Below are 21,482 nucleotides of genomic sequence, written 5' to 3'. Positions count from 1 at the left end.
GAATAGGCCAAATACAGGAACATGAAAGATCATAGTAGGTCCAGTTCATCACAGTAGGTTCAACTATGATGAACAGTTAAAAATAGAGTTTAGGCCTGGAGCAGTGGGTCATGCCTTTAATCTCAGCACTTTGGGAGGCCGAGGAAGCTGGATCACTTGAGGTCAGGCCAACATTGTGAAACCTCCTCTCTACTAAAAATACAAAAATTAGCCAGGTGTGGTGGTACACAACTGTAGTCTCAGCTATTTGGGAGGCTGAGGCAGAAGAATTGTTGGAGCCCAGGAGGTGGAGGTTGCAGTGAGCCAAGATTGCACCACTGCACTCCAGCCTAGGTGACAGAGTGAGACTCAGTCTCAAAAATATGAAATAAAAATAAAAATAAAAATAAATAAATACAAAAATAGAGTTTAGTGAGCATTTGTTGTATTCTGGGAGATGACTTTGAAAAGATAGAAAACATGTTATCAAGGAGATTTCTGTTTATGTCAGGTGGCGTGGAAGAATTTTATACCAAAAATTGTATGGTACGTTTTCAATTTAGAAAATATAGACTGGAGGCCGGGCGCGGTAGCTCAAGCCTGTAATCCCAGCACTTTGGGAGGCCGAGATGGGCGGATCACGAGGTCAGGAGATCAAGACCATCCTGGCTAACACGGTGAAACCTCGTCTCTACTAAAAAAATACAAAAATCTAGCCGGGCGAGGTGGCGGGCGCCTGTAGTCCCAGCTACTTGGGAGGCTGAGGCAGGAGAATGGCGTAAACCCGGGAGGCGGAGCTTGCAGTGAGCTGAGATCCGGCCACTGCACTCCAGCCCGGGCAACAGAGCGAGACTCCGTCTCAAAAAAAAAAAAAAAAAAAAAAAGAAAGAAAAGAAAATATAGACTGGAATTTGAATACACAGAACAAGATGAACAAGATGATATCCTGAAGCCATAAATATTTTAAAAGTCTCTTTATTTCCCACTAAATGTATTAATGCATTTACTAAAGGTGAAGCCATTCTATAACACCAATAAATAGAGAGGTATTCTGTTCATTTACATGACACTTCCAAGCCTATTGTCAACAAACGTTACAGATGAGAGAATATATGCTATGAAAGGGAGCCTCAGCAGAATGGGTAAAGAAATTCCTCAATTTTTCCCATCTCAACTTCTCTAGAATCCCTATAACATCTCCTAATTCAGAGTGAACTGGGAATAAAAGGATGGACTTCGGAGCAGTGGCAGGGATTTGGGGAAATGAATGGCAGGGTTTTAGCTAAGTGCCAGAACCTTCAAAGTAAAGAAGGTTACTTTACTTTGTAAAGACCCAGGAAGGTCATATAGACTCTGCACAGAGGCATCCAGGAGACTGTGAAAACTACTGAAAATAACTAAGAAGCATTGAAACATTGGCTTTTGACTCACAAAAATAAATTTCTCTGAAATTGCACCTGTTTTTCTTTGCCTAAACCCCCATCTATCTACCATGGCATTCACACTAAATCTTGAAATCTCAAAACATCATAAGAAATAAATTTGAATTTTTTCATGTTTATATTTTATTTTTACTTTTTGTGTTACTTTCATATTTTATTCTTTTTTTTTGAGATTGACAAAACTGATATGAGAAAACAACTACTGACAGACTCAGAGATTACCAATATTAAATGAGTTACAGTGGATTGGAATTTACCCTGAAGTTTAATAATGTGGTCATTAGAGGACACAAATCAAATAACTTTAAACAAGAAGGCTTACAAATATCCTATTAAACAATGAGAGTAGTATTTAAATAATGTAAAATAAGTTCAGAATGTTCCAAATATTAACAAAACCAGAGTTTGGGAAATTAAAACAATGATTACTAAATTTAAAAATACATATAATAAAAAATCTAGTCTATAGTGATCATAGATTAACTATTGTATTACATTTTATTATTTATAATATAACTTTGAAACCAGAACCACATGGTGTTGGCATAAAAACAGAAGTAGAGACCAATGGACCAGAATAGAGGACTCAAAAAGTAATTCATTCCTTCATAGTCAGTTGATTTCTGACAAAGATGCTGCAAACACACAATGGGGAAAGCACAGTGTGTTCGATAAATGGTGCTGGGAAAACTGTATAGCTACATGAAAAGAATAAAATTAGACTTTCATAACTATATACAAAAATAAACTCAAAATTGATTACAGGCTTAAATGTAATACCTGAAACTGTTAGACTACTATAAGAAAATATAGAGGAAAAACTCCATGACATTGGTTTGGGCAATAATTTTTTGGATTTAAATCTAAAAGCACAGGCAACAAAAGCAAAAATAGACAAATGGGATTACAACAATCTGAAAAGCTTCTGCACAGCAAAGGAAACAATCAACAGAATAAAGAGACAACCTATGTAGAGGAGAATAAATTTGCAAACCACACGTGTAATAAGGGGTTGAATCTAAAATATACAAGGAACTCAAACAACTCAATTGTAAGAAAACAACTCAATTAAAAATGGGCAAAGGACTTGAGTAGACATTTCTCTAAAGAAGATATACAAATGGTCAACAGGTATGTGAAAAAAATGCTTACAATCATTAATCATCACAGAAATGCAAATTAAAATCACAAGGAGATATTACCTCATACCAGTTAGCATAGCTATTACCAAAAAGAGAAAAAGTAAATGTTGGAAAGGATATGAAGAAAAGGAAACTCTTGTACCGTGGGTGGAAATGTAAGTCGGTACAGCTCTTATGAAAAACAATTTGGAGGTTCCTCAAAAAATTAAAAATAAAGGACTGTATGGTTCAGTAATCCCACTACTGAGTATATATCTAAAGGATATGACAACACCATGTTAAAGAGGTAACTGCACTCCCTTGTTTGTTGCAGTATTATTCACAATAGCTGTGCTATAGAATTAACCTGGGTGTCCATTGATAGACAAATGGAAAAAGGAAATGTGGCATATTTCCACAACAGAATACTATTTGGCCTTTTAAAAAAAGGAAAGACAATCTTGCCAGTTATAAGAACAGTGATGAATCTGAAGAACACTATATTATGTGAAATAACCCCAACACAGAAAGACAGCATTGTCTTAGTTATGAGTGGCATCTAAAACAGTCTAATTAATAGAAACAGAGAGCAAAATGGTGGTTACCAGATGCTGGGGAAGGGGGAAGATCAGTGAGATGTCAGTCAAAGAACACAAAATTTCAGTTAGATGGGAGGAATAAAATCAAGAGATCTATTGTACCTCACAGTGCCTATAGTTAATAACAGTAAGTTAAAAATTGCTAAGAGAATAGATTTAGAGGGTTTTCCTGACCAAAAAAATGGTATATATGTGAGTTAATGAATATGTTCAATAGCTTGATTTAGCCATTCCAAAGTGTATACATATATCATGACATGATGTTGTATACTATAAATATATTTGATTTTACTTGTCAATTTAAAAATAAATTTTAAAAGATGACCTTGAAATATGTTCACAGAATTTAGTATTATAAAAGATTTGGGATTATAAAAGAAGACTATAAAATTGATTTATGTAAAGCCGTAATTTACTTATTTATTGATTTCCAGAAGCAATATTTTTACATATTAACAACACTGAAAGTGAGATACGCCTAACAATCTATACCATATGACAATTCCTGCTGCTTTATTCATTTTACATTTGAGTATCTCTTAAATTGAGTTGAATCTCACAGTTGATGACATCATAGATTTTTCTGAAAATAAGAAAGGAGTGTTGAAAGCGTCAGCAATATTCAAAACAGGACAGTGAAGAGAAGCAATGTTAAAAAAAAACAGTATTAAAATTTTTCCATTTGAACAAAATAAAAGCCAGACATTTCAATCTCTCAAACTCTTTGAAGTAGAAAAATATAAAAGACAAAAAGACCCACATTTGGATGTGTTTTGGCAAATTGAAAAATTTTCAGTGATTAAGAGAAATCACATAAGTATCCAAAGAGAAAATGAAACATACACGAAAAAGGCAGGAATCAGATTTTCTTCAGAGATTTTTATCTCCTTTCCTTTCCATTTGCCAATGCTGGACGACATTACAGAGTATGACTTTGTAATTGAACCTTGCCAAAATCTTCCCATAGGATCTTTTTCACTATTGCTAAACTTCATTCTCTCCCTTTCCCTACATGATGTCTAATCATATGACTGAAAAGAACACTGCAATGACTGGAATGAGAATTGGTAGATTTTGTTCTGATCCTTGCTTTGTCTCAACCAACTGTTCTTCAGCCCCACCATTTTTGCCAAGAAATTCTAGGAGTTAGATTTGGATTCCGGTTCCTGCTCTGTACCAACCATACTTCCCCAATTTCAAGCAGGGAATTCCAACATTTGAAACATGAGGCTCGTCATATGTTAACTTATTTAAATTACTTGATACCTAATGATGTTTTCTGGCTGTAGTACCCTTTGCTAATGAGTTGGTCCGAAATATGTTTTACAATCCTTACAGAGTTTCAGAGGTAATTTTGTAGTTTCGAAGCAGGGACCAGAATGCCACAGACATGTGGGTTTTTTGTTTTTATATTTTTAATGTTAGTGGCAATTTTATTCAAAAGTCCATCCCTGTAGCTTTCTAATTCATTCCAGCCTGGCTAGAAGGAATGGAAGCATGTTAACCATGCTTACCCAGAGTTTTGGTATTATTGGCATAATTTTAACTTGAATATAATTTTTTGAAGTAATTATCACCTCCAATTTTAAGACTCATGACTGCTGACCGAATAATTAGCAATTTTCTGATTGGTAATATTCTCAGTCAACAGAAGAATAAATAATACTTTAAAAGGAAAGCTGAGTAATAAATAATATTTTAAGCAAAGATATTTTTATGTATTACAAGAAGATATTGGAAGTCTGCCTGTCATCAAGTTTTGGTACAGGATTCAGTATCACTTAGGAAATAAGGAATTGCATATCAACCAGTGTCTTTAAAAAGAACAAGTTCCTTTCAATAACTTTCATCTCTCTTGAAAAATAACAACATTTAAAAATAGTTCTAATCTATCTTGATATATTACAGAGTACGATGCCTTTCTTCAAGACAAGTATATTTAACAATGTATCAGTGTCAATCCTAATGACATTTAACAATCAAATTTGGAATGTAACAATCTTTCCTCAGTGAATAAATGATAGATTAAAGGCTATGATCATTAAATTCACAGATTATTTCAAAGCAGGTAGGGTAAATACTTTAGAAGGTAGGAACTAATTACATAGTGATCATTAATTGAAGAGATGGTCAGGGCCAAGCAGAATGAAGCTCATTAAAGTTTAGTGCACTCCAGACATATGCAATTGAAGAACTTGTGGTTAAGTATGATAATAATATTTTAGCTTGTGCAGTGTACATGACATATATGCCATTTGGATTAGGAGACAATAATATAAAAGGCAGTTCAGTCATTGCAGTGTGCCTCACTCTGATGCTATGAAAGACGGTGTGGAGAAGAATTCTTTTAGAAGCATTGTTTTTGAGTCCTTAAAATGACCTGAGAGTTCATTGTTTACAATTCCTTAAGCACTTTTGACTATAATTTCAAGGAAGACACAAGGTGAGAATATTTCATTTCTAAAACAGACCGATAATGTGAATTTTCCCTCAAGTGGTTTTGGATTCACAAGTGTAAAAACAAGAATATATAATAGGTAGCCTAATTGTATCAAAAGCCACAACTGGTGCTCAGAGAATTCTTTATGCATCAAATTGTTAGCAACAAAGTCATAATTTTCATTCTGAGTGACATTCATGATACTTTCACCATTTTAATTATAGAGAAAAGTGAAATGTATGATATTATATATGTGTTAGATATAATAATGTTTAATCAGGTTGTAGAAGAATGTTATTTATTTATACCCCTATATATCCAAATAAGAGTTTTCTTATTAAATATTTATAATAATATTTTTGCATATGAATGGAATTTTAATGAGAAATCCATAAATAATTAAGACACTAATATAAATTGTTTACTGATTTTCAGTGCTCTTCAAAAAAATAATAAAATGCTTATAATTTATAATATAAAGTATAATATAAAGTATACTGAGAATGTAATCCAGGAGTACTTTATACATTTTAAGCAGTCATGAAGTTTACTTACTATTACAATGCTATACATTGTGAAAAAATGAAAGCACAATTCATAAAATCAGGTCCTCCACCAACAGAAATAGTTTTCACAGGAGGGGTTTGAAGACAAATACACGAAGTATAGATGCATATTAAAAACAGCAATGCTGCAGAGCTCAGGAAAAGACCTGCTAACTTGATAAAATAATCAAACTCAGATTAGTAATGGTCTTTTAAAATGAAAATTGCTGATATCCTAATGTTATAGACCATATTTAATTGAGACCAATATAAAACTTAAATGTAACTAAACATAACTTCAAATGATAATAGAAGATCAAGGGCTGTTGGTTTATTTGAAGACAATTGATTCTCAGCTTCTTGAAGCCGTTATTAAAGTTGCAATCCTATAGATAATTTTCAAACATCCTCTAACCATAGAGTACAGTAAACCATCCTTTCTTATTTTGAATTTTATACTCTTAAGGTTTTATAGTAAATATGTGTAGGTGATTGTTCTGTTGTACCTCTGCCTTATTCTCAGCTCTGGGGATTTGTGTATGACACATAATAAAGCTCTATTACTATTCAAAGAATGAATTAACTGATTCAACAAGCATTGATCATTATTGTATACAGTAATAGCATTTCGCTTTGAGATTTAACTGCATTCAATTTTAGAATGTCACAGCTTTATAAAACTGGCACTCAGGGTTCAGGGATTTCCAATGTACTGGAAAAGTCAGACATGAAAACAAAATAATAGCAATATGGTGTGATGATTAAAGTTTGTACAAAGTTCTAAGCCAGTGTGGAATGCTCAACTTTTGTCTTGGTAGGTTGAAGAAGCCTTCCTAGGGTGGCTATTTTGAGTTGATGTATTTCAAATATAAAAGAGTTTCAGTTTATGATGAATTTTGTTTTATTTGAAAACTTAGAGTCCTAAATTAAGCCTAATCGTTACCTATTTACCCAAAATTTCATTCATTTATTGATGTTCCAAATATTTTTGACTAGATATGTGTAGGTGCTTGAGATATAAGGACAAATAAGACTACTGTCCTGGAGTTTCCACTTTAAAATAGCTCCACCTAAAAATGTTTTGAATTTACAATGGTGTGACACTGATATGCATTCAGTAGAAACTGTACTTCAAGTACTCATACAACCATTCTGTTTTTCACTTTCAGGACGGTATTCAATAAAATACATGAAATAATCAACACTGCATCATAAAATAGCTTTGTGTTAGATGATTTTGCTCAACTGTAACCTAATGTAAGTGTTCTTAGCATGTTTAAGGTAGGCTAGCCTAAACTATGATATTTGGTAGGTTGAGTGTATTAAATGTGTTATTCTCTTACAGTATTTTCAACCTATAATGAATGTATTGGGATGTAACCTCATTGTAAGTCGAGGAGAATCTACATAAAGAAATATACTTTCCTTATTTTCTTTTTATTATTATTATACTTTAAATTCTAGGGTACATGTGCACAACGTGCAGGTTTGTTACATATGTATACATGTGCCATGTTGGTGTGCTGCACCCATTAACTCGTCATTTACATTAGGTATATCTCCTAATGCTATCCCTCCCCCCTACCCCCTCCCCACAATAGGACCTGGTGTGTGATGTTCCCCTTCCTGTGTCCAAGTGATCTCATTGTTCAATTCCCACCTATGAGTGAGAACATGCAGTATTTGGTTTTCTGTTCTTGAGATAGTTTGCTGAGAATGATGGTTTCCAGCTGCATCCATGTCCCTACAAAGGACACGAAATCATCCTTTTTTATGGCTACGTAGTATTCCATGGTGTATATGTGCCATATTTTCTTAATCCAGTCTGTCACTGATGGACATTTGGGTTGATTCCAAGTCTTTGCTATTGTGAATAGTGCTGCAAATCAAAACCACAATGAGATACCATCTCACACCGGTTAGAATGGCAATCATTAAAAAATCAGGAAACAACAGATGCTGGAGAGGATGTGGAGAAATAGGAGCACTTTTACACTGTTGGTGGGACTGTAACCTAGTTCAACTATTGTGGAAAACAGTGTGGCTATTCCTCAAGGATCTAGAACTAGAAATACCATTTGACCCAGCCATCCCACTACTGGGGATATACCCAAAGGATTATAAGTCATGCTGCTATAAAGACACATGCACTTTCCTTATTTTCTATGAAACATCTAAAGCAGAAGGTAGATGCATAAGTTAATATCCTAAGAAACTATGATATCTATCACTATAGACTTATGCACAAATTCCCAAGAGGCAGTTAACTCAGATTAACTGAAAATGAAGTGGCATAAAATAATTTCAAAAGGGTCCTCAGATGAGATAACACCTGAATTGGGTTGAGAAAGATGAGTAGGCATCAGCTGGACTATGTAGCTGGATTAGAGGTAGAGGGCACAAGACATGTTCATGAGAATGAAACTAGTTTTTTAAAAAACATGAGAAAAATCAGGAGAGCTTTCTGTTTTCATAGAGCTGTAATGTGTTAATATAGTTGAATAGCAAGTTGAGTGTATATCTTCTTCTTTGATTGCATTTATTCTGAAAGTAGCTAAACAGTGAGGACTTTAAGTAGATCCAATTTTTATGTTAAAAAGCACACTGGAAGACGTGTGGAGAACACACTGGAGAGTAAGTAACCTCCAGGAAGTTAGAAGGCATGTGTCATTCTTTGCAAGAAAAGATAAATGTCTAAACAAATGCAATAGCAGTGTGGTTGGAGAAGTGAGTAAATAATTTAGAGCTACTGAAAAGAAAAAGTCAACAGAATTCTTTTTGATTACTTGTTTATATTCTGCCCTGTTTTTTGAAAAAGTAAGACAACTTACAGGGATACATAAAATGCCGTGAAAATATATTCATTAGTTCATAAAATTTTGTTACTGTCAAAGGAATTGAGGATTAATCAATCAGCAATAGGCCAAGGAAGAGGGAGAAAAAAAAAGATAGCACCTTGGTTTTTATTCTGCTTGGAAAATAGACAGATGCAATTATTCTTCACTGAAATAGGAAATAACATGGAAAAATTATGTTACCTGGAGAGAAAGTAAGTTCATCTTTATACACATTGAATTTGAGGTACCTAAATCATCTAGTTGGGGAAATTCAAATGACAGTTAGATATTTTTGTTTAAAATTCAGAAGAATGTTTGGAAAGACATTAACAAGTATAGTATCAAATATTTTCCTCAAAAACTGCTACATAAAAACTACCCCAAAGCTCAGTGGTTTGCAACAACAGACACTGATTTATTGTTCCTAGGTCTGTGGATTTGATGTAGCTCTACTGGACTAGGTTGAACTTGTCATCAGGTTATAGTTGATCTCAGTGATGTTTCATGTGCCATCTTATCCTGTGACTAGACACTTCCCAAGTGTTGTTCTTCTCACGGTGGATGGCTAAGATGCAAGAGGGGTGAGCAAAAGTGCAGGATGTCACTTGAAGCTTCAGTGTGCACTTAGCAAATTTTCTTTATGCTTATATTCCATTAACCAAAACAAATTATATGGCCAAACTTACCATCAAAGGGATTGGGAAATGTACTTTTCCCAGAAGCAACTATGGAATAGATATGGAGAAAAAGGAGGATTCTGACCAAAACAATACAATCTCCTGTATGTCGTGTTTGGAATAATAGGGTTGGATGGCATCTCTTAGTGAGAGTGGATAAAGTAAAAGAAGGTGATGATAGCATCCTCAGAAACACTACTGTTAAAATATTAACCCCATGGATGGAAGTAAAGAAATAATGGAATTAAATCAGGAAGGAGAGAGTCCCTGAAGTTAAAGTAGGGAAGCTAATAATGAGTAGGATAAGGAAAACAGTATTCTATCATATACGGAACTCAAATCATGATTCAATGTGTCTTTTCCTTGCCAATTTTAAGTCATTAAGACCAGCTTCTGAATAATGTTGGAGGCAAAGACAAATTGTAATAAGTTGAGAAGTGGATGAATGTTATAAATGAAAAACTTGTCAGTGAAGGAAAAGGCATGGAAGTCTGAAGTTGGTAGACTACCTATGTTTGACAAAGTGATATTTCTCAGAAAAACTCTTATGAAGTCAGACCAGCTTAAAAATATTTCTTACTTGAAAATTATAATAAAACTCCATACTCGTATGACTATACCTTGAAGTGCATTTAAAATAGTCAGTTATATATAATCAGACTAATTTATTGCTACAATTGTAAAATTTAGTCAGCAAAATTATTGTTCCTGTATGTGAAGCATTTTGGGGATGTAGGTGTGCAAATGATTATATAATCTAGTTTCCAAATTTAAAGAAATTCCCAGATGAAGAACTCATGTATTTAGAGTTATTGCTGGCAAAACTTGTGTTTGTCTATCAATTCACCTGAGAAATTATTCAAATATATATATATATTATATATATATATATATATATATATCATGTGATTTACTCCAAATACTAGTTTTCATATTTATTTCAAGGAAGGAAAATTTGGTTGAATGAGCCAATTTTGAGGGCTTTCATTCCTATGATTACACATGTGATGTTAGTGGCTTTAAAATGTAGAAACATTTACAAAAATTGCTACTCTATGTGGTGGAAAGGAAAACCATCAAGATAAGCAGGAAAATGCATGAAAAAGGAGAAAGAAGGAAAATTTTTCTATCTCAAATAAGATTTAAAAGGATGAGGCTTGAAAATAATTATATGTGCACATGCTTAAATGTCAAGGCATTGGGACCATTCCTTAGGCTGGAAAGAACAACATGTGATGGCATTTACAAAAAATTACTGAATTTTTAAATCTCTTGCACTCCACTCAGCATTCTACAGGAGCATCTAAACAGCCTCATTTTTTTTTCTCTAAATTTTGATACCCTAGTTTATACCATGTTACCTACAATCTTCCATTCATCAGATTTTTACAGAGTGATAGAGGGAGTTTAAATCTTCTTACAGTAGCATTAGCTTAGTCTCTACCATTTTTTTCTTCTTTGACAATGACCTTTAGACTGTCAGCAAATACATTTTAACATTGAAAGAGCTAATAACTTGTTTTGATTTTTAATGCTTTTTAAAAATAATTTATCTACTAGTTTAGAAAGGAATAAAAGCTCTTACTTAGTTCTCCCCTTCTTGGTATGCCCATTGCATCTTTATATAGATACCTATTTAACACATATTAAACTGCATTTATTTTCATGCTTTGTTCTCCACTCTGGGAAATGATCAGGTTATTGAGCCATAAGCCTCATGTAGTTACATAATTTACTAGATTTTTTTTTTTTTTTGAGACGGAGTCTCGCTCTGTCACCCAGGCTGGAGTGCAGTGGCCGAATCTCAGCTCACTGCAAGCTCCACCTCCGGGGTTTACGCCATTCTCCTGCCTCAGCCTCCCAAGTAGCTGGGACTACAAGCGCCCGCCACCTCGCCCGGCTAGTTTATTTATTTATTTTTTTTTTTGTATTTTTTAGTAGAGACGGGGTTTCACTGTGTTAGCCAGGATGGTCTCGATCTCCTGACCTCGTGATCCGCTCGTTTCGGCCTCCCAAAGTGCTGGGATTACAGACTTGAGCCACTGTGCCCGACAAGGATTACATTCTTGATTTGACTCTCAGCTTAAATGTTATTGGTATATAGGAATGCTACCAATTTTTGTACATTGTTTTTGTATCCTGAAACTTTACTGAAGTCATTTCTTAGTTCCAGGAGCCTTTTGACAGTCTTTAGTGTCTTATAGGTATACAATCAGATTGTCAGCAAGTTGAGATAGTTTGACTTCTTCTTTACCTATTTGAATGCATTTTGTTTCTCTTGTTTGATTGCACTGGCAAGGACCTCCAGTGCTATGTTGAATACAGGTGGTGAGCATCAGCATCCTTGCCTTCATCCAGTTTTCAAGAGGAATGCTTCCAGCTTTTGCTTGTTCAGTATGATGTTGGCTGTGGGTTTTATATAGATGGCTCCTAATAATTTGAGGTATGTTCCTTCAATGCCTAATTTGTTGAGGATTTTTATCATGATGGAATGTTGAATTTGATGAGGCTTTTTTCTACATCAATTGAGATAATCACATGGGTTTTGTTTTAAATTCTTTTTATATAGTAAATCACATTTATTGATTTGCATGTAACCTTGAACCAATCTTGTATCTCAGGAACAAAGCCTACTTGATCATGCTGAATTAACTTTTGAGTTTGCTGCATGATTCAGTTTGCTAGTATTTTGTTGAGAATTTTAGTATCTATCCTTACTGGGAAAGAATATTGGCCTGTAGTTTTCTTTTATCATTGTGTTTTTCCCAGGTTTTGCTTTCAGGGTGATGCTGGCTTTATTAAATGAGTTAGGGAGGAATTCCTCCCCCTTGATTTTTTGAAATAGTTTTCATAGAATTGGTACAAGTTCATCTTTGTATGTCTGGTAGAATTTGGTTGTGAATCCATCTGGTTCAGGGCTTCTTTTGGTTGATTGATTTTTTATTACTGATTGAATTTTAGAAGTTGATATTGATCTGTTCAGGGTTTCAGTTACTTCCTGATTCAAACTTGGGAGATTGGGTGTTTCCAGAAACTTATCTATTTCCTCTAGATATTGTAGTTTGTGTGCATAGAGGTGCTAATTATAATCTCAGGATCTTTTGTATTTTGATGATATTGGTTGTAATGTTGTTTCTTAATGTGTTTACTTGGATTTTCTCTATTATCTAGCTAATGGTCTCTCAATCTTGTTTATCCTTTTGAAAAACCAACTTTTGCTTTCATTTATTTTTTGTTAGGATTTTTGGGTCTCAGTTTCATTCGGTTCTGCTCTGATTTTAGTTATTTCTTCTGGTAGTGTTGGGGTACGTTTGTTCTTGTTTTTCTACTTCCTCAATGTGTGATGTTAGATTATTAATTTGATATCTTTCCAACTTTTTGAACTAGATGTTTAGCACTCTAAGCTCTCCTCTTAACACTGCTTTTCATGCATCCCAGAGATTTTGGTATGATGTTTCCCTGTTTTCATTTATTTCTAAGAATTTTTTTGATTTCTGCATTTATTTTATTGTTAACCCAAAAGTCATTCTGGAATAAGTTATTTTATTTCCATGTAATTGTGTTGTTTTGAACAGATATTCTTGGTATTAATTTCTATTTGATTCCACTGTGGTCTGAGTGTATGACTAGTATTATTTGATTTTTTTGAATTTATTGAGACTTGCTTTATGGCCAAGAATGTGGCCATTCTTGGAGTATGTGATCCATGTTCAGGTGAGAAGAATGTATATTCTGTGATTGATGGGTGGAGTGTTCTGTAGATGTTTATTAGGCCTACTTGGTCAAGTATGATATGATGTCCAGAATTTCTTTGTTATTCTTCTGCTTTGATGATCTGTCTAATGCTGTCAGTGGAGTGTTGAAGTCCTCCACTATTATTATGTGGCTGTCTAAGTCTTTTTGTAGGTTTAGATGTATCTGTTTATGAATATGTGTGCTTATTGGTTGAGGGAATATATATTTAAGATAGTTAAGTCTTCTTTTGAATTGAACTCTTTATTATTATGTAATGCCCTCCTTTGTCCTTTTTGACTATTGTTAGCTTAAATTCTTATATCTGTTTTATCTGATATAAGAATAGTGACCCCTGTTCTTTTTTGATTTCCATTTGCATGATAGATCTTTTTCCAATCCTTTTCTTTGATCCTGTGGGTGTCATAAATGTTGGATGGGTCTCTTGAAGATAGCAGATGTATTGATCTTGTTTTTTAATCCAAATTGCTACTCTATGCATTCTAAGTGGGGCATTTAAAGCATTTACATTTAAGGTTCATATTGATATATGATATTTTGTTCCTATTAAGAAGTTCTTAACTTGTTGCTTTGTAATTTCTATTGTGTGGTGCTGTATAGGCTGTGTGGACTATGAACTTAAGTGTGTTTTTGTGGTAGTAGGTATTCTTTTTTCATTTCCATGTTTAGAATTCCTGTAAGAATCTCTCATAAGGTTGGTCTAATGGTAATGTGCCCCCTTAGCCCTTGCTTGTCTGGAAAAGAGTTTATTTCTCCTTTGTTTATGCAGATTAGTTTGGCAGGATATAAAATTATTGGTTAGAATATCTTTTTTTTAAGAATGCTAAAAATAGGCCCCCGATTTCTTCTGACTTATGAGGTTTCTGCTGAGAAATCTTCTTTTAGCCTGATGGAGTTCTCTTTTGTTATATACAAAAGAAATAGCACTCAAATATAATGTTTTCTTTTTAATTCTCAACAAGGCAAGGTACTTCTATAGAAGGGCACACCCTTACAGATGGAGCAATGGTAAACGCACACGTGGACAAGGGAGGGAAAGGGGTTCTTATCTCTGATGCACGTGGCCCCTGCTGCTGTGTCGTTCCCCTATTGGCTAGGGTCAGACGGCACAGGCTAAACTAATTCTGATTGGCAAATTTAAAGAAAGTGATGAGGTGAGTGGTTTGGTGGGAAAAATGGTTATGATAGAGCAGGTAATTGGAATGAGTCAGGGTGGAGCAGGTAATTGGAATGAGTCAGGGTAGAGTAGGTACTCAGAATGAGTCAGGGTGGAACAGGTGATTGAAATGAGTCAGGGTGGAGCAGGTAATCGAAAGAGGTTGCTTTATGAGGAAGCTAAGTTTAAAAGTAGACGGTAAAGAATTGAACATACTGACATATTGATTCTTTGAAAAGAAATTGATAACTCATATCTAACAACCCCTCCCCTCGTATTTCCTCACAGCTTTCTTTTCAAATGTTTTTAACATGTCTTTGCTTAGTAGATGCAGCTTATCCAATCTACATTTTTATTGTCACTTACCAAAATATTGACTTAAATCCAGCAGCTATTTGATTTCGGGTTTTAAATTTGATCTGGTACTCCCCATGGTACTTCAATTGTGTTTAAATAGACGTGAGAGTCGAAAGACCTATAAGGGGCTTTTTGCACTTTATGATGTCTTTTTTTCCTTCCTCTGGTTGATAAAATGCCAGGGTGAAAGGGATAGCCAATTGGACTGAAGCACAAGTGCCACTCTAGTTATTCAGCAGAATGTCCAGTAAAGGTCCACCCCAATAGCACCACACATCCACTAGGGGATGAACAAGGGCTGACTGGTTGATAAGCTCTTGAAAATTCTTAAGCTCACTGCATCCCTTCTGGTCTCCAAGGAACGCTAAGTTTCCTCCCTGTTGTGAGAGACACGAAGTGAACTTAGTGTTGGGAGATGGAAGCTGGATGACCCTCGGGGGCTGACCCACAGAGTGCCGGACTTTGGGATATAGCAATTTAAGGCAAAATTGACTTGGTTATGTTAATAACTAGATGGTCAACAATAGAGTGAGGAAAGAAGAAAGAGTAATAGAATAGAAGAAAGTGTTAGATTTTTCTTAGCTTAGTTTGGTAGGGTTTTTCCCCTGGGACCATGGCCTACGACTCTGGAGGGGGCGGGTCTTTCTTGACTTGGGTATGATGAGTCCATCCTCTTTTCACTGTACAAACAGCAGTCTAGGTGGTTAGCAGCACAAGGTAGGGTCCTTCCCAGGCTGGCTTGAGTTTTCCTTCTTTCCACCCTTTGATAAGAACGATCTTCAAGCTGGTTCTGTCTTACTGGAAATTCTAGGGGTGCTACCTGTGCTAAAAGACTTTTAGTTTTGAGAGAAAGGAAAGAGGAAGGTAAACCAAGTATATAATTTCTAAGAAATTGATCTTTTGTTTTAAATGTGGGGACATCAGCAGTGGACTTTATAGTCTTTGGTGCCTTCTTCCTGAGAAATTTCCTTTAGCACCTATTTTTATCAGTTTTTTAGACCAAAGAAAGCCAAACACCATTTCATATTTGACAGTGCTTCCTGTATGATTTTTATACCAGATAAGCTAAATCTCACCTTTATATTAGTGTGTTATTAATGTTAAACTCAATTTTAATAAAACCTTGTAGACATATTTATTTACTTATAACATCTGACCATAAGGTAAGATTTTTTTATAGACTCTTTTTAACCTTTTATAATTTTTGTTAAAGAGCAGGTTAGTGCTTTAAGAAAACCTGTTGTGCTTTTATTTTAATGTTCGGTTCACAGAAAAACTGGATGATAACTTTTTACCTTTAGCCAATATGTTTACACACAGAACTTCCTTTACAATTAACATTTTAAAACTTGCTTAAACCTTTAAAACAGAATGTTTTTAACCTTTTAATACAGGTAAAAATCCACATTATTATGCCTCCTTATAATCATTTTAACAAAAGTATATTTTACTTTCCTTATACACCTTGCACATAAACTGTTTCTTCAATAGTTTTACATTCAGGAGGCCTAATTACTTTTAAATTATACAATATTTCTTGCATAAATTCCCTTTCACAACACACTTTTTTTCCCCATGACTTTCACAGACAATTTTTCAATCTGCCTCAACTTTCTCATTTGTTGCAAACATCCCTTTCTTTAAACAACCAGTTAATTTTTTTAGGAAAAGAATTTACCATATGACATTCTTTTTACATAAATTCTCCCTCTTTTTCCCCCAAAGATGATAACCATTCTTTTCCAAAGCAAACTTCCTGCATGTCTGTAGACTAGCCTGCATAAGGCCACACGATTAGAAGTTGATAGTACGTGTTACACTGTTAACTTTTAACAAATTTTACTTTTGTTGAAAATCTTGTAAGCTTGGGATTTCAATTATCTTTTGCTATTAATAAGACCTTGTTTAGTCCAAATTAACTTAGAATTGGTATAGATGGTTCCTTCCTGGTTCTGTAAATACTTTAAGGCTTGACTGGGTGCAAACAGCTCAAACGTTTGAGCAGACCAATTATTAGGCAATTTTCCTAACTCTGCTTTTAGAAGAGTTTCCATATCAATTACTGAATACCCACTGTGTCTTTCCTTTTTTTTTTTTTTTTAAGTTCAAATTTGACCTCTGCTTCTTTTTTTTTTTTTTATGTATATATACTTTAAGTTCTAGGGTACATGTGCACAACGTGCAGGTTTGTTACATATGTATACTTGTGCCGTGTTGGTGTGCTGCACCCATCAACCCGTCAGCACCCATCAACTCGTCATTTACATCAGGTATAACTCCCAATGCCATACCTCTCCCCTCCCCGCTCCCCATAATAGGCCCCAGTGTGTGATATTCCCCTTCCCAAGTCCAAATGATCTCATTGTTCAATTTCCACCTATGAATGAAAACATGCGGTGTTTGGTTTTCTGTTCTTGCGATAGTTTGCTGAGAGTGATGGTTTCCAGCTGCATCCATGTCCCTGCAAAGGACACAAACTCATCCTTTTTCATGGCTGCATGGTATTCCATGGTGTATATGTGCCACATTTTCTTAATCCAGTCTGTCACTGATGGACATTTGGGTTGATTCCAAGTCTTTGCTATTGTGAATAGTGCCACAGTAAACATACATGTGCATGTGTCTTTATAGCAGCATGATTTATAATCCTTTGGGTATATACCCAGTAATGGGATGGCTGGGTCAAATGATATTTCTAGTTCTAGAGCCTTGAGGAATTGCCATACTGTTTTCCACAATGGTTGAACTAGTTTACAATCCCACCAACAGTGTAAAAGTGTTCCTATTTCTCCACATCTTCTCCAGCACCTGTTGTTTCCTGACTTTTTAATGATTGCTATTCTAACTGGTGTGAGATGGTATGTCATTGTGGTTTTGATTTGCATTTCTCTGATGACCAGTGATGATGAGCATTTTTTCCTCAATCACCCAGAAGGAACCATGTATCATACTGTACTGAAAGGAGTTCCTCCTAGGTATGGTCGGTCCTTTATATGGTAATTAAGATTTAGATCCCCTGTTAGGAAACCTGGGTTAAGAGAATTTTTAGTGGTTAATGTTAAATCATCTTTCTCTAATATAGTAGCCCCATACTTTAAGATTTTTAAGACTTTTAAGTCGGTAAGTTACCTTTTTTCTTTTTTCTTTTTTTTTTTTTTTGACTTAGGATGGTTCTGAACTGGTGAGGTGTGCTCACAATGAGGTTTCCTCTAAAAGCTATTTTTCTACTTTCTTCTACTAGCAAAGCAGTTACCGCTACAGATTAAATGCATTTGGGCCATCCATAGATTACTGGGTTAAGGATTTTGATTAGGAAGTCTACAGGTTATCAGTGGTCTCAGTGCTTTCAAGCCATGCCCTTGTTTATACTGACAACAAGGTGGTATTGGAGTGTTATAGTGTCACAGAGAAGAATTTCAATTATCAATTATAGGTTTTAAATTTACCCTGGCTTTTAAAGGAATAGGATACATTGTTCTCTCTTTACTACTTCTATCTCTCTCTTTCTCTCTTTGAGTTTCTATCTCTCTCTCGCTCTCTCCCTCTCTTTGACTCCCTCTTTGTCTCTCTGTCTCTTCCTCTCTCTCTCTCTGCCTCTCTTTTTTCTTTCTCTTTCTGTTTTTCCTCTCTCTCTCTCTCTCTGTTTCCTCTCTCTCTCTCTCTTTCCTCTCTGCTGGTCTTTCCCTGCGTCTACCAGCTGCTTATGCTGCTGTTCTCCCCTCTCCCTCCCCTTTTATCCCAGAGACTAAAAGTTCCTCTGAGGAGAAGACAACATTAGATGGGGGGAAACAAACAGGAGCGAGCAGTCCCTGAATTGACTAAAAAGGTTCAAGATTCAGTTTCCCCTACTGGAAATTTCTCACCTTTTGGGGTGAGGTTCAATTTCCCCCTGGAAATTTCTTGCCTTTTGGGGTGAGGCTCAATTTCCCCACTGGAAATTTCTTATCTTTTCTACTACTGGAGGTTCATGTGAGTGTCAATCCCCCCAGTGGGGACGTCTCACCTCTTTTTAACCTCTAAGCCCCCCAACCAAGTAGTACTTCACCACCACCCCCTGCTCTGTGGCTTTCTTACCTTGGTCCTGACCACCAAGGAAATACTTTACCAGCTCCTGCAGCTGCTCCTTCATTGGTGTGCACTGAGTCATCTCAGTAGTATATGAGGATCCTTTAAGCTAGGTTGCTGTGCTGGCCAGTTTTTTTTTTTTTTTTTTTTTTCTGTGTTGCTCAGTGCCCAGGTTATTCCTGGCACTGGTTGGGTTCTGATTTCTTACCCCTGAAGCCGCCACAAGGGGCGGGGCATGCACCTCCTCATGAAAGAGAGCCAGAGACCGACCGCAGAGGGGAATGTAATCATGGGCAAGCCCCCAAATTGTTATATATAAAGTTTTGGTGCCACAAACAAATAGCACTCGAATATAACATTTTATTTTTAATTCTCAGCAAGGCAAGGTACTTCTATAGAAGGGTGCACCCTTACAGATGGAGCAATGGTGAACGCACACTTGGACAAGGGAAGGGAAGGGGTTCTTTTCCCTGACACACGTGGCCCCTGCTGCTGCATTGTTCCCCTGTTGGCTAGGGTTAGACTGCATAGGCTAACCTAATTCTGATTGGCGAATTTAAAGAGAGTGACTGAGTGAGTGGTTTGGCAGGGGAAAATGGTTATGACAGAGCAGGTAATCGGAATGAGTCAGGGTGGAGTAGGTAATTGGAATGAATCAGGGTAGAGCAGGTGATTGAAATGAGTCAGGGTGGAGTTGGTAATTGAAAAAGGTTGCTTTATGAGGACGTTAAGTTTAAAAGTAGACGTTAAAGTATTGAACATACTGACCTATTGATTCTTTGAAAAGAAATTTAGAACTCACATCTAACACTTTGTATGTAATGTGACCTTTTCCTATAGCTGTCTTTTAGATTTTTTTGTTTAACATTGCCCTTCAGCACCCTGGTGACTATATGCCCTGGTAGTGTCCATTTTTTTTATTATCCCAAGATGTTCTCTGGATTTCTTGTATCTGAATATCAACCTCTAAAAAAAGTTAAAATTTTTTTGAATTATTACCTCAAATATATTTTCCAGTTTTGCTTTTTCTCCTTCTCGCTCAGGAATGCCAATAACTCACAGGTTTTGTCATCTTATATATGTTTCTTGAAGAAACCATGTTTCTTGAAGAAGGGTCATTTTTCTAAATTCTTTTTTCTTTATTTTCGTCTGACTAGGTAAGCATGAATGACTGGTCAAGTTCTGAAATTCTTTCTTCTGTTTGGTCCAATCAGTTGATGAAGGTTTCAGTTATATTTTTAAATTCCTTAAGTGAGATTTTCAATTCAATATATTTATTTATTCCTTCATTTTTTGTATTGTTTAGAAGATTTTTTATTGTTGTTGATTTCCACCTTGTCTTGGATCTCACTGAGCTTCCTTGCAATCTATGCTTTGAATTCTTTGTCATTTCTCAGTTTCCATTTTGTTTAGGGACCATTTCTGTAGAGCTAGTGTGATAGTTTGGTGGTGTCAGTACATTCAGATTTTTCATGTTTGTCAGAATTCTTATGCTGGTTCCTTCTCATCTGGGAATGCTAGCACTTATAGTTTTGTAATTATTTTCATGCAAGTAGGATTTTTATTTTTTTCTTTATTTTTCTATAATATTACTGATTTTTTCTTTCCTTCTTTCCTTAGGGTGTGTGACTTTAGAGAATATTCAGTAGGGTGTTTTGGCTTTGCTTCTACATCCTTACATGCTTCTTTTGATAGGTTTTATATTGAGTTGTGCAGTTTGACCTACAGTCAGTAGATGGCACTTATGGGTAACAGCTGGCTGCAGCCAACATGGCTGGATATATACTTGATCCTTGTGGTCCAAAAGAAGCTCTCTGTTGTCTCAGACAATGGGCTGATACATGGAGTGCAGTGTTCTGAGCTCAATGCCAAGCCCTAGATGGCGAGAGATGGACAAGACTAGATTGGGAAGCCCTGACCACCAGTCCCCTGATGGCAGACATGAGCACCAGTGTTGAGGAAGAACCCAGTGGGTGTCCAGTTGTGTGCCTAGGAATGGAGCTGGGAAACCTCCTTAAACCAAAGTTCTCTGAACAAGCTGAACAAGCTGGGGATGGGGGTGGCCTAAACTACTGATCAAGGAGAGTGGATGCTACAGGTACTTGGAGATCTGCCTGGGCATGGAGTTGATAGAGCCCTGCTGCACCACAGCCTCTGTACTGGAAGGGTGGGGCGGTTCGGGCTGGTAATACAGATGAACTGGTGCTCCCGCTGCCTGGAGATCTGCCTGGGCTTTGGTTGGATAGGGCCCTGCTTCCCCACAGTCTCTGCACAGGAATGGTTTGGCAGTGTAGGCTGCTGATTCAGGTGAGCAGATGCTCCGAATGCCTGAAAATTTGACTGGGTGTGGAGTGGAAAGGGAGCCCTACACAAAGATCTCTTTACAGGACACGTGGTGTGACTTAGGCTGTTGAACAAGGCAAGCAGGAGCTCTGAATGACTGGAGAGCAGTCTGAGTATGAAGCAGAGAGCCAAGCTGCTACAGGATCTCTGCACAGGAAGTGGCTTAGG

This window comes from Trachypithecus francoisi, unplaced genomic scaffold (genome assembly GCF_009764315.1).
Source record: "Trachypithecus francoisi isolate TF-2019V2 unplaced genomic scaffold, Tfra_2.0 Lachesis_group4, whole genome shotgun sequence".
In the NCBI taxonomy this organism is placed as follows: Eukaryota; Metazoa; Chordata; class Mammalia; order Primates; family Cercopithecidae; genus Trachypithecus; species Trachypithecus francoisi.
This window is presented reverse-complemented; position numbering follows the sequence as displayed.